Source organism: Astatotilapia calliptera, chromosome 3 (genome assembly GCF_964374335.1).
Source record: "Astatotilapia calliptera chromosome 3, fAstCal68.1, whole genome shotgun sequence".
Classification (NCBI taxonomy): domain Eukaryota; kingdom Metazoa; phylum Chordata; class Actinopteri; order Cichliformes; family Cichlidae; genus Astatotilapia; species Astatotilapia calliptera.
Window position 1 is genome coordinate 19,792,238 of NC_137424.1, and position 15,174 is coordinate 19,807,411.

The 15,174-nt window shown below is 40.9% G+C and overlaps 1 long non-coding RNA gene across 1 annotated transcript; it reads right to left on the minus strand.

Annotated features, from left to right (window-relative positions):
* Positions 1-5,386: 5,386 nt before the first annotated feature.
* LOC145425326 (uncharacterized) lies at positions 5,387-14,047 on the minus strand. Its single transcript, XR_013905993.1, has 2 exons — positions 13,422-14,047; positions 5,387-6,812 (listed from the first exon to the last, which is right to left on the minus strand). It is a non-coding gene; the product is annotated as an uncharacterized LOC145425326 (long non-coding RNA).
* Between the last annotated feature and the right edge of the window lie 1,127 nt (positions 14,048-15,174).

Consider the following 15,174-nt stretch of genomic DNA (forward strand, 5'->3'; position numbering starts at 1 on the left):
GGCCAGTGATGTAGGTGTGGATGCAAAGGATTATTTGAGGTGGTGCTGATCAGAAGTATAAAAATCAAAGTGTCCAGATCCAAACACACTTTGTTCCTCTGTGACAGAAGTGAACTAGAACTCACAGCAGCATCTGAACTGCAGAAGAGATCTCTGCTCATCTCCGTCTGCATTCCTCTTTTGCTAAGAACTTATTATGTATCATTTAAAATGATTTTCCTTTTAAAGCTGGGCAGCAGGCTCACGTTGAACATCTCCATAAACTGTCATAATTCTGCTGCTACACTAAACACTGCATTCGGTGAGCACACTAAACTTACGTAAGCTGTATATTTGCACGGTGAGAGACCTGTTTTTGCTGATTTGTGTTCAAATACAACAAGATCTTATTTAAACTGACTGTCAGATGTTGCCTATCCAGTTATGTAATGAACCCACTATATACATGAACCACAGACCCTTCACCACAGCTTCATCACCTGCTGTTCCAGACAACCAACTTATACCTGAACCACTGCAGGTTAATCATCATCATTAGTAAAGGAAAAAAAGGTGAGTGTCTTATTATTTTTATTTTGCAGTGTGTCACTGTTACTACAGAGCACACTGAAACATGTGACAGGAAAGAATAACTGAGTGCAGAAAGGCATTTATATTAAATCGGATTTAAACTTTGTTCTTAATGAACCGGATCTATTATGACCTGGACTTTTATCTATAAAATGGGCTTGTGAAACCCAGAGAAAAACTCTCTCAATATATCTGTAGATATAAATATATATTTATCCAAATCACATCAAGTAAAAAAGGCAAAATGACAAAATTTAAAAAAATAATAACAAAAAGTATAAATGAAAACACAAAATTTTAAGGCAAAAACAAATATCTTGATGTCTTAATACGATGAATATAAAATATAAAGTAATACAACAAGGTTAAATATCTAAACATTTAAACTACTTCAGCTTTTCAAAGCTTCTTTTTCCAGTTGAAAATGACATCATCACGCCTGAATCTACTTCCAGGAGCCGTCCAGATCAGGCTTGTTCAGGATATTTAGAAATCGTCCTAACAGTTGAAAAATAAAAAATAAACAGAGAACAAAGTAATATATATGATTAGAAATAAATAAAAAAGAAAACTATAAATAAAACGACTTCTTTCATTTAAAGAAAAAGGTCTATCAGTCCTCTTGTCGTGTGTGTTTGCAGCTCACAAAGACGACTTACTGAGCTTCAGGATCCAAAAGGATGTATCTGCCAAATTCTTAATGTGGAAAAATGTCCATGTGTTTTCTTCTCCAGGAGACGATGAAGACACTGTTTGTCTGCATGATGCTCGTGCTGCTCTTTGCTTCCGGATTTTCCAAAGTGAACAATTGTCAACCAAGCGAGCACCGACCTGAAGAAACACCTTATGAAAAGTTTAGAAGACAGCATGTAGATGCTAAGATGACTGAAAAGCTGTGTAACACAGAAATATCAAATAGGAATATCTACAAACTTGACAACAGTTGTAAGGAAACCAACACATGCATTTAGATACATCACCTCCACTCTGGGTGGCTGTAGCTCAGGTGGCAGAGCAGGTCAGCCACTAATCAGAAGGTCGGTGTTTCGATCCCAGGCTGCACCCTGGCTGCATGCCAAATATCCTTGGGCAAGATACTAACCCCGTGTTTGCCTACTGGTGGTGGTCAGAGGGCCCGGTGGCGCCTGTGTCCGGCAGCCTCGCCTCTGTCAGTGCGCTCCAGGGCAGCTGTGGCTACAATGTAGCTTGCTATCGCCAGTGTGTGAATGTGTGTGTGAATGGGTGGATGACTGAATGTAGTGTAAAGTGCTTTGGGGTCCTATGGACTAGAAAAGCGCTATACAAATGCAGGCCATTTACCATCTCCTGTCTTTCCTTCTCTACCATTGCCTCCTAACTGCGGATGGGCACCGGTATCTGATGTCATTATGGCACCGGGTCTGACATAAACGGTAGCAACCAGACTGAAAAGCAGTGCACATTTTGGTGCTTTTTTTCCTGAGATGTCATACACTTTGGATTCTAGCCAATCATTTTACCTTTCCAAGGATAGTAGGCGGGCCCCGGTACGTATGTTCTTTTAGAGCAGAGCGACAGATTAAAAATGCCCAAGGCTAAGCGGTCAAAGTCTGGCTGTACTTCACAGCAAAAGATGCAAACTCAGCAGCCTGCAACAAGTGCTTTAAGCTGATACTGTGCAAAGGAGGTAACACCTCGAATCTGGTGAAACAGGGAGGCTGTAGCTCAGGAGGTAGAGCTGGTCACCTACTGGTCGGAAGGCTGATGGTTCGATCCCAGGCTCCTCGTGCCAAGTATCCTTGGGCAAGATACTAACCCCAACTTGCTCTCCACATTCGGAGTGTGAATGTACTTAGAAAGCACTGAGTACAGATAAAGTGCTGGTGTGATTGGGTGAATGTGGCATGTTGAGTACTCTGGGAGAGTAGAAAAGCGCTATATAAGAATCAGTCTGTTTACCATGAAACACCCGGCGACGCATAGTGTTTTTTTTTTAAGCCGAGAAATGCACCGTATTTGATAGCTTCCTGCAAGACCTCACACCGAGCACAACTACTGCGGGTGTGGTGCCTGTTATCGGACACGGAGTTAGCAACATCCCCCAAGAACCTGAAGAGGAGAGTCCTGGCCCCTAGCCCTGCCAGAGGAGCAGAAATGATGAGGATGATGACGGCAGCAGCAGCCGTTCTTCTCTGCGTGTGTAGCTTAATGTTGTTTGTGTGTAATTTACGTTGAGTAGGCTAACCACGTTATTACATTAATGTAAGGTGAACAAGCAAACACCGTTGTAGTTACATGCTGCTGTCTTCTTGTTTGATAGAGTGATACCATATATGCCCTATAGCTGCACAAAAGGCTAACATTGTTATCTTTTTACAAAAAAAACAACAAAACATGAGCGGTTTCAGGACAAAGTTTGTGTTCTCCATTCTTTAAGCACCGGTTCCAACCAAAGGAGGTATCTTGTATCAACAGAAAAGGCTAACTTGGTTATCATTTTGCAGAAAAAAAGAGACTGCTAAAAATAAAAACATGAGAGGTTTTTGGACAAAGTTTGTGTTCTCCATTCTTTAATCACTGATTCGAGCACCGATTAAGCACAGGCACTGTTTCAAAAGTACCGGTTTGGCACCGGTATCAGATAAAACCTAAACGATACCCATCCCTACTCCTAACATGCCTCCTTCCTCCTCTTCCTTTTCTTTCAGCCATCAATAGCATGACAGTCTTATTCATTATGATCCACGCATTTTATTTGGTAAAGCTTTAGTTCAGAAGGCCCTTACTAATGCAACACTCCCCATTTACCCAGGCTGGCACTTGGAGTACACTGGCTTGTGGCCCCTTGTGCCAGCATTAGTGCTTTCCTCCTTTCTGCTGCTCACAATTCACCGATCACACTTTGACTATTACCATTAAAGGCTGCAGAACCTGCGTCTGAAGCCTCTGGTTTAAAAGAGTTCAAATAAATAATCCAGCTATAGTTGTCAGTATTTCCACTGCTGCACAGGAAAAAACTTTATTATAAAATAAATAATAAGAAATAAACTTTATTTTTCAAACACAAGCTTTACACAACTTGTACGTTCACACAAGCACTTTTTCCATGTGTCTAAGTGTTTCCTGTCGAACATTCACCAGGACACCATGCAGACTGGCATTAAACCACCAACCTTCTGGTTAGCAGGTGACCTGCTCGACCACCTGAGTTCCAGCCACCTCATCAAAGTGACCAATCACATTAGAATCCTGTCCTGCTTTGGGCTCCGCCTCCAAACCATCCAAAGCGGGTTTATTTGCACCATGTATGCAGGTAAACTTAAACATCCATTCAGCTGCTTCAGAAGGAAAATGTCAGCTTGTGGTTTCAGTCACAGGAAACTCACAGGTTAGAGTCCAGCCAGAGGGCTGCTGTTGTTTATCTGTAAAGTCTTTACATTTACAGAAATAAATAATTATGTGGGCACATCTGGATCATCAGCAAACATGAAACCAGGTGACCACCAGGACCAAGCTGACTGCTGACACAGAGTTCATACTCTAACTGCTAGCTGCTCTGCTAGCTAAGTTAACTGATGTTAAAGGTCAGAGTAAAGAAATGACGTGATGCTGCTGGGAGTGACACCACAGACTAGCAGCATTTAGTTACTCAGCATATAATGCAGTTAATCTGAAATCTCTTTTTCTCTCTGAAACAAAGTGACAGCAGACTGAGTCAAAGACAGAAACCTTATTGAAACACCAAATATTCCCCGGCTTCACTTCCTGATCCAGGATTCGAAGAGGACGTTGCACTTACTCAGCTTCTTCCCATGAACGTCTTCCCTCTGCAGCTCTGCTGTCTGGACCAGGTCTGTGTAGAAACAGAGACAATCTTCTGCTTCATCAGTCCTCTGTGTCTGCAGGCTGAAGTCACATTAAACACTTCACACCAGCAAAGAGTCTGAAGCTCAAAGGTCAAAGGTCAGCTGCTGCACCTTGTGTGATATTGTTTGATCAATAATTAACCTGCAGCAGGTTTCTGCTCCAACTCCAACACACTGAACAACCCTGAGAACAAATTAGAGGATGTGGGTGTGTCTGCAAGCTTCAATAGTATTAAACACCTCACACCAGCAATGAGTCTGAAGCTCGCAGGTCAAAGGTCAGCTGCTGCACCTTGTGTGATATTGTTTGATCAATAATTAACCTGCAGCAGGTTTCTGCTCCAACTCCAACACACTGAACAACCCTGAGAACAAATTAGAGGATGTGGGTGTGTCTGCAAGCTTCAATAGTAAACACCTCACACCAGCAATGAGTCTGAAGCTCGCAGGTCAAAGGTCAGCTGCCACACTGTATATAATATTTCAATATGTATACAACCTGACTGTGGGTGTGTGTGCAGCCATAAACAGTTTAAACATTAAACACTGAACCATAAAAGAAGCTTAAGCTGCAGCTCACAGGTCAAAGCTCAGCTGCTGCAGCCAGTTATGACTTTACATAAATCATCATGTTTTCCCTCTCAGCACTTGGGCTGTTTTGACTCAGCTACACTATGGCAAATGGCCAATGGTTCCACAGCTGTTCTTGTTGTGTTAGGGCTGAAAAGCCCGACTTGTTCTCCTCTGCAGGTCATCAAATGCACCACAGAAGTTTGTATTTGCAGAAGCCTGTGTATGTTTGATGGCTTTATTATTCTCTGTTCAAAGACAATAAATGTGGAAAATGTCTCATGTAGTATCAGCGTCATTTAAAAATGACTGCAAACATTTAGAGAACATGTGCTGCTGTTTGTCCTTGTAACAGGGCGGCCCTTAGCGGCTGGAAACACAGTGAGACAGACCAAGGCAAGTGTAGTGGAACAAAGTATTTATTTGCTATATGGCTCTCCTTACAACAATTAACTTGTCGAGCTTCTTCACAGCACAAAAAATCCACCTCTAATGACAACTGGCAGCCTTAAATATGTTCAGCTGTCACAGACTTAACCATTATTCCACTCTCAGGTAAATTCTTAAATCCCAACCTTCCACCACAGTATACAATATATTAATTAGAATAAATAAATACATAAATACATTTCCACATTTACATATTAATAAATATTTCACACTTAATGTTACACCAAACCCAATATTATAAAAACCCAGAAACCCAAGCACAAAAAGATTCACCACACTCTCTTTACCAATGGTCTCTCCCGGAACCTTTAAATGGTGTCTGGACCCCAGGGGAAACATTTGCCCAAACACCTTGAAGAGGACACAGGCAAGAAAGGTGAGTAATCATTAACTTACAAACACTTATTTGCACCACTTTTATCCCTAGATTTCACACACACGTTTGCATTAGTTTTCCTTACTGGTAAACCTTAATCACAATCTCAATCACCATTCTTCTCTCCTGACAGACAACCACCACATTCCTTGATGAGGAGCAGCTGTGCAGGATCTGAAATAAGGCTACCAACTGATTTTAAAATTCCCAATAAATAGTCAATAAATATTTAAACTTCTTGTGTGCAAATCCATGCTTAAAGTGCAATGCTCATAAATTGCTTGATAAGGTGCTTTTAATAAAGTGAAAGGTGTGCTCTAAAGTGCTATACATATAATATAAATAAATACAGTCAAGTCTGTCCCGTATTCAGTAAGTGAAAATGAAATGAACAATAAAAGGTGAATCAAATGGACCATTACGGCAAGGCTGGGATGGTCAATTTGGTAAAGTAAATCCGTTGGGCATCTTTCTTTGCCTTTAGACAATAATTCTGATGGCAAAAGAGCCAAACGGGACAGGCACAAAAAAAAAAAAAAAATACAGTAAGGGAGTCCTCTTCCTTACATTTCCTCCTCCCTCTCTTGAGCGCGAAGTGCTTCAGTCCTCTGTCATCCTAGATAAACAATCAGCAACCACATTTGACTTCCCTGGCCTATACTGGACCCTAAACTCATAAGGCTGCAAAGACAAGTACCATCCTGCAATGCGGGCATTTGCATCCCTCATGCGGTTCAACCACTGGAGGGGACGATGATCAGTCTCCAGAGTGAAGTGACGTCCCAGAAGATAATACCTCAAGGCCTCAATAGCCCATTTCATGGCCAAGCACTCTTTCTCCACCGTCGAATACCTCGTCTTCCTGTCGAGTAGTTTCCGACTCAGAAACACCACAGGCCTTCTTTCACCATCCACCTCTTGCTGAAGGACAGCACCAAGGCCAACTCCTGAAGCATCAGTTTGCAAGATGAATGGCTTGTTGAAGTCTGGACTGTGTAGAACTGGATGTGTGCAAACTGCTTCCTTGAGGTCTCTGAATGCTTGCTCACAGTCTTCTGTCCAACGCACTTTGTTGGGGGCTGAGCCTTTTGTGAGGTCATTCAGTACAGTGGATCGCTCTGCAAAAGAAGGTATGAATTTCCGGTACCAGCCTACTAGACCCAGAAAACCTCTCACCTTCCTTTTTGTTGTCGGAACTGGGAAGGACTGAATTGCTTCAATCTTTCCAACCTGCGGCTTTATCTTCCCAGAGCCAACTACAAAGCCCAAGTACTCCACTTCTCTCTTGGCTATGGAGCACTTCTTGGGATTGATAGTCAGTCCAGCCATTCTGATGGAGTGTAGCACCTTCTGTAGGTGAATGACATGCTCTTCCCAGGACTGGCTGTTCACCACCACGTCATCCAGATATGCTGCAGAGAATGCTGACACATCTCTCAGTACATGGTCCATTAATCGCTGGAATGTCGCTGGTGCACCTTGAAGCCCAAATGGCATGACTTTAAATTGGTACATACCAAAAGGAGTTTTGAAGGCTGTCAGCTCTCTCGCTTCTGGTGCCAAAGCCACTTGCCAGTATCCTTTACACATTGCTCAAACTCTTATAGCCTCTGGTTCTCCCACCTTATCATAAAAGCCTAAACATTCACATCCTTTCTCTCACACGGCGCCTAAGCTACGACCTTGGCTCCCCGTTTATCTGCTCCTGCTGAGATGGGGCAGAAAACTCCAGTATGTTCTCTTCTAATCAGACAAATAAGGCGATGACTTTCTGCAAACAGTATTTCTTATAACTCAGCAGTATAATGCATCATAAAACAATATCATTCATCCACAATAAATCAGCAGTCTAATGTAATGCAAATCAGTTTAACAAATGCAATAGTTATCATCTTCTTCTAATTCAGGAGAATGATGCAAACTAAAACTACATAATAATTCACAATCTTTAATTAGGGGTATAACATGGCATAAAATAATATTATAATCTAACAATTCCCCCTGATGAGCTCGTTAGAATAATGAGCTCACCAACACCCTATAATCCAGTGTCGCCGGGTTCATCTCTTCTCACTCCTGAGGCCCTTTGTCCCCCTGAGGGGCGAACCATATGTGAGATGACCTCTGTGTTTGCGCAGTTCAGATGCAAGAAAAACTATTATTCCAACAATAGCAGGTACAGATGACACTCCCCAGTTCTCCCACAGCTTTATTTTGGTGCTACCTTATACCCTTCCGACGTACTCAGACTAGAACCTCTGTCCAAGGAGCTTTTAGCCTTTATTTTATTGCTGCAGCTACCAGTGTCTTCCAGTTGGGTGATCCTCTGCTCTTCATTCTTCAACCTCAGGGGTTAGACAACCCTTCAGTCGTGGCACAGATCAGGGGATTATTCTGCCCCGATTTCAAACAACGATCTGTGTATCCTCCAGAAAAAGATCAGGAACGCGTCCCCCTTTTTGCCCAAGAGCCTCTCGAACTTCGTTGGTCTGGTGTTCCTGGATTTCCGCCAACCCCTTCATGGTTATTGCTGTGTTTATGGGATCCATCCTTTTGTGGTGACTAGCTGGAGCCCAAACGCCATGACACTTGGACCCAGTTGATGTCTCGGCAGTCACTGTGTCTGTCTCTGCTGCGGAGGATCCTCGCATATCTGTGACCTCGTCTGGTGTCTGTCCCTTTCTCTGTAAGAGACAGAAAACCAAAACACCTCTCTTCCTAACCCTAATAATCTAATGTTGTTATCTACTGACCTTCTAGTGATTCAGAATTGGTCTAAAACATTCAGAATGTCCCAGGGACTTATTCTAATCATATCCTATGTGTGTGTAAGCGTGTTTGCATTTAGCCCTCTGCACTCAAGGCATTTCCTACACTTTATCAGTCCGGACCATCACGCCGAACGAAGCTTATGACCTTCAAAAGGCCGAGTGCCAACTCATCATAAGCACATTTGCAAGGTGTGTCTGAAACTTATTGAAACCACTCTTTTTAACAAAAGATAAACAAATTAACAAATCTTCTAAACGCTATTCAGTTCATTTCAATGATTGATGCTTACACATGGAAATAATGATTTATGCTTCTCACTGATTCTCTACAAAAGACCGGAAACTTCTCGGGCCGCTATTAGCTTAAGCTTTACCATTCCTAAGTTATTAAAGACACAAATGAAGTTATAAAAATGTTCAAATAATCCTTGTTTGATGTTAAAACTCAACTTCCCCCCCCCCTTTTTTTGACACATTCCAATGTGTCAAATCAACGGAGCTAGAACATTCAAAGAAAAGGTTAGGCAGCTACAAGGTTTCCCAGATTGTTAAGTTGATCTGCGTATGATGCTCTGACTCAAGTATATAATCTTAAATGAATGTCATTTAATTAACTGCCACTATTTAAAACCTAGCTTAAAGACATAATTGAATAAAAGATCACAAAGAATAACATGATATCAATGTTATGTAAGCGCGTGCGGCCCTCTATGCTCGAAGTCACTCCACACCATAGATCAGCCAATCATCGCGCTGACTGTAGCTTTTAACCCTTATTAACTTGAGCACAACTCTATAATGAGCAACAAACTGCAATATGTCTGAAAATGATCATGGTTACACCTGCAATAGAAGATCGTATGATTATCCTGACACCTGTAAATAGAAAATTAACCTGCGGTTATAACAATCACTGGAACACAAATGTTAGTACAATGTCAAAAACTTCAATAAATGTTTAATGCAATGCTAGTTATATGATTCTGATGCAATAATAAAGCTGATGCCAAAATAAGAGTAAAACACCCCCTTTTATCCCGTTTCACTTGACACATAAACGTTTATAAATGCCTCTTTTAAATCTTATTTCCCCCTGATCTCCCCTTACTGACCACAGCAGGGGAAACTCCGCTATGAGTCAACCATGAATGCAGCTCACCTGATTCATCACTGAGCTCCACCGTCACTGGCGTCTGACAGGGTGGCGCTGCATACTCTTCCTTTAATGTCACTATTTTCAACCTGTTGATTAGAGTGCTTAAACCTGAAGTCGACTACGTCCACAACAAGTCAATACAGCTGTAAATGTGGCCAATTATCAATCTATTACCAATCAATAACAACAGATAAATTTTATTTTATGCATGCTTTCAGTCAACCACTCACCCAGAGGATCTCCAATCCCAGAAAATTCCTTCTCCTCAGTCAATGAGCCTGTCCTCCTTCCATGGCCTGGTAACTGGTCCATCCAGAGCCATATGATCTCAAAATATACATACAACAAGCCAAACCACACCTTGGTCACACCAACCCTTTTCCGCCCTGAAGATGTTCAACGCCATCTTAGTCTGGACTGTCAAAGGTGACTTTAACGCTGGCTGTTCCGACAATCCATTTTATAACATTTCCTGGTCAGATTCGCCAATCTCTGCACCAGGGTTTTAAACGTTTTGCCATCTTCATTAGTTTTTATTTTTATTTAGCTTCGACTCCAGATTTTCAATTTTTACCAGTTGTAATCAGTTTTTACCAATCAGTCGCTAGTTTAGTCTAGTTTTTATTTTCTGAACATCCTTAATTTCAGTTTAGTTTTGATTAGTTTCAGTTATAGTTTTAGTTGTGTTTTGCAAAAATTAAGTGTAACCAAATCCCAGTTCCATCATATCAATCATGCTCTTCCGCTTATCCTTGGGTATTGAGACTATTAACTCTTGCAGCACCGGGTGTTCCTAATTTTGGTTCAAGTGAATTGATAAACTTTTTGAAGGCGATTGACTCACACAATTATTTAGATGTCCCAGTCCTGTTGTCTCGGGACGCATCACGCTGCCTTATCTGGGGTTAGCTGTTTTCTGGGGATGCTGGTTAAGTGGGGGAGCTCTTCAAGGAGGGGGGGGGGGGGGGTGTGCTCCCCCTGATGAGCTCTTCAAGGTAAGCTAGGTTAACCTTCTTGTGTGAGCTTTTCAAATGCACTTCAAGGTTTGTGGGATTTTTAGTTTTATAAATGTCCCTCATAACCCCCTGATGACCCAGTAATTCATTTTTGCACACTGTAGTACACATTTAGTTTTTTTCTTGTAGCTCTCATACTCTACTTGCCACTCCTCTAAGTCCTGATGTTTCTTAGAGAGGACAACAGTACCTTTAAAATTATATCACATGTGTGGGGGTGTGGCCTTGCCAATTGTTTTCCCACCTTTTCAAAATGGCTGGCATGCCCACCAGCACATTTTAAGGAAGAAAGAAAGGTAAGCTTGATATTTACATTTAAAATGTTTTGTTAAACTCAGATTTTTATTAATTTTCAAAAAATAAACATCTAGTAAATAATTTGAGGGGTCTTTAAGAATTAGGCTTATTGAGTTTCACAGAGAACATGACTAATTTATTAATGTGTACTCTAGTGCACGTCGGGACTTTGTACTTATATTTATTTCACTTTTTCCTAGTAGACAACTCTTTGACAAAGGCAGAGAGAATTCTTAACAGATTAATTTAGCGAGATTCAAACAGAGATTTTTCAGAAGATGAGAGTCATGTGAGCCAGATAGGAGAGGGTGAGAACCCAGGAGGAGCCACACAAAGATTATCGAGATGCAGTGGCAGATGTGATAGAGAAAACACAGGGCCACCTGAAATCTGTCGTCCTATCTGGTCCAAAACCAACATGTAGGAGAATCTGGAATTTTTGCTTTGAGTTAAAAATAAAATATGGGTAAAATGCAGGAATGATTTCCAGTATAGTAAAAAATAAGAGTCGCATTTATAGCTGAATCCATGACACCTGATTGTTTCTACACGATCACGTCTTTGCTGAAAGTTATCAATGATCTCAATGTGCAAAAAGAACTCCCAGTATCTGGAGTTCAAGCTCCTCTTGGCTGAGAAACCAGGGACAAACATGTGAACAAGACCTGAATAATACCAGTAATGAAGAGTTCTCTCCAAAAATCAAGAAAAGGAAGCCCCAATCAGATGAGAGTGTAGCAAAATATGGTTCCCTCCACTTGCCTGAGATGGTTAACAGTCCAAGGCATTTCAGTTGTAGAATGGTTGGGTGCAACAGTAAAACATATGTGAGATGTGGGAAGTGCCAAATGTTGCTTTGTGTCTCCAAATAAAAAAATCACAGTACTTCCTCAGATATCATAAATGAATTGATTTTTGTGAAATAGAAAGCCCAGTGCAATCACTTGTTCCTGAACCAATGGCTTACAGCTAGTGAAGTGTCAGTGACTTCTAAGTTGGTCCCTGATCTACATTTTTATTATTATATTGTTATATAAATAAGTTTTAATATCCTGCTTACAACAAATTCAGTGGAGCTTTTAATTTTCTTAAATAGCTCTTGAATTTTGTTAGTTTCACATTCGTGATCAATGAACTCCCCTTGTGCACTGTAGTGCACATGTTGTAAAATTTAAATAAAATTGGTTAAAAACAATTTTGTTTTTGTAATGTGTTTTTTTTACCGTCCCAACACTTGATTTATCTGAAAAAGAAAAAAAGAAAAAGAAAAAAGGAAAATGCTTTTCCTTTTTTTCTTTTTCTTCCTCCCTGGGTCTCAGGAGGACATTGTGTCTATCTTACTTTTAAATTGCTGACTATTTCAAGAAAGCACCCAAAAGACGGGGACCAGTGTTTATTATTATTACATATCTCCATTTTGAGTGTGGCAAGTCTATCATTCCCCTGTTATTCATAGACCTCAGTGGAGGTTTTTGTTTTTTTGTTTTTTTTTACCTCTATAAAAGTTAATTGACTCTTTACAGTGACCTGCTATGGTTAATAATAACCTGCTCCGTCATGAGTGGAATCAAACCTTTTCTTCACTTTAGCATTTAACATTCCCAACCATATAATATGATACATTAATCGAACTACAGCTACTAAAAACACAATTTTCTTAATGCAAACATCAGTAACTCAAAATTAGCAACCAAAGGGTTCAGTCTGCAGTTCACACTCATGTGAAGCTACAGCCTCCCCCCTTAGTCTCTATCATCCTTCTGTTCTTGCAAAAACAAAACAAAGCAAGACAAAACATCCACCCTTCTTTTACAGGCTGGGTGAATTGTTGTGGACATTCACTAATCCTAAAGTCGGTACCGTTTTTGTCTCAATATCAAGTCAGTTAAACTTTTAGTCGTCAGTCCGTCACAGTCCAGTCACATGCATACATCCACACACATTCATACCAGATATTGCTGATAATGGAGTCTCACGCGCAACCTATTCGAGCCTCCATCACCAGCAAGATGACGTCATCATTTTGAAGGAAACAGTTCCTTGTTTTTGGACTGGATTGACTCGCTGCAATCCTTTTAGGCTCGGGACTTCTCATTCGATCAGTGTCCCATATAAGTGAATTTCTCCCAAGCTCATTATAATCATGGAGAAAAATACTTTGCGACTGTTTTCAGTAAGAATATTTTATAGCGCTTTAAAGTTCAATCTCTCAGGCCTGGATTAAAGAGCTGATTTGTTAAATCAGGAACTCACAAAATACCAAAATATCACCACCGGTGGATCATACAGTGGGGCAAAAAAGTATTTAGTCAGCCACCGATTGTGCAAGTTCCCCCACTTAAAATGATGACAGAGGTCAGTAATTTGCACCAGAGGTACACTTCAACTGTGAGAGACAGAATGTGAAAAAAAAAAAATCCATGAATTCACATGGTAGGATTTGTAAAGAATTTATTCGTAAATCAGGGTGGAAAATAAGTATTTGGTCAATAACAAAAATACAACTCAATACTCACCAAATACCAAACAGGTAAGGTGTAATTGAGCCATAGTGCTTGGTCTCTTTGTCCGATGTAAATCAATTGCAGTTAGAGGCTACATTAATTTTCTTTCTGTAAGCACTTATTGAAATCATCTGAGCACATTACAAGTACATATTTGCTTACTCTGTATGCTCAAATGTGGCCCGTTATGGCCACTAGAAAAAAAGAGGAGGCCCGAAAAACAGGTGGGGGTCCTCCACCACCACCACTCACAGAGCCTGGCCACTTGGCTTCCACATTTGTGATAATGTTGGCAGCATCACATATGATCTTCACAGTGCAGAGAACACAAATTAGCATCCATTACTATAATGAAATGATTTGTTAGTTTGAAATGCTACAGGGAACTATGTACCTGCACATTAATGCTGTGGAACGACTTCCTGTTCACATAGTCTCCTTCATTTACTGAAGGAGCAATGATTGGAATGTGAGTCCCATCTATACAGCCAATCACGCCTGGGAACCGTGAAAATAAATGTAAAATTTAAGTAGTAGTTCAAGTATCACCACACCATGAATTAAATTTTGTTCATCCTGATACCTGCAATTTTGTGGCATCCCTCTTTGATAAATCTTGTGGGTCTATGACCGGGGAACACCACACACGAGTACAGGAGACGTTTCAGTGCAACTGTAACATTCCTGACTGCCCGACAGATGGTAGCCTTGGAAACGTGCTCAGCGTCACCAATATTATACAGAAAGCTCCCGTTTGCAAAAAACCGAAGTGCAATACAAACTAGAAAAATTTGCATTTCCTGCGAAAATGCTGTGTGGATGCCTTAACGCTGAAGATGTCTGCTGAAAAAAGCTGAAAAAGTTGAAAAAACAAAACAAAAATCATTGCCCTGAGCAGGATTTGAACCTGGCCCTTCTGGTCTAAAGGCGGCGATTCACCTCACTGCACCAAACTCATTCACACAAAGAAGAGGTGGAGAGAGTGACAATTGTGGTGAAATTAGCAGAAGCTGCTTAGAATTGTGCTGATAAGAGGTGAAAAAGCTAAACATTTGGCAGAAAAGAGGTGAATCAGAAGAATTTCTGCTGAAAAGAGGCAAAGAAGCAAAAAGATGAGCTGAAAAGAGGTGTAGAAGCAGAAGTGCTTGCTGAAGATGGCTGTATGTGTAATGACACACTGGAGAGCAGTGACACACAAGAAAGCAGAGCGCATGCAAGCAGGGAACATGTGTAGCAACTGTCACAGGTAGGATTCAAACCTCTGCCACCGGGTCTCACGGCAGATGCCCTACCCTCTGAGCCAAATGAGTTCTGGTCACAAGCAAAGATATGATGAGAGGGACAATGTGCACTGTGGAGCAGAAGCTCAAATTAGCAGAAAAGAGGTGAAGAGGAAGAACTTTGTTGGTAAATGAGGTAAAGAAACTGAAATTTTTGCTTAAAACAAGTGAAAAAGCTGAACTCTGAAATCCTGCTAAAACAGCAGAAGAGGCTGATATTTTTCAGCTACTCATTGAGCCAAACTGGTTCTCACGTAACTGAAAAAAGGTGGAAAAGCTTACAATTCTAATGAAAACAGCAGAAGAGGCTGAGATTTGTGCTGATAAGAGGTGAAAATG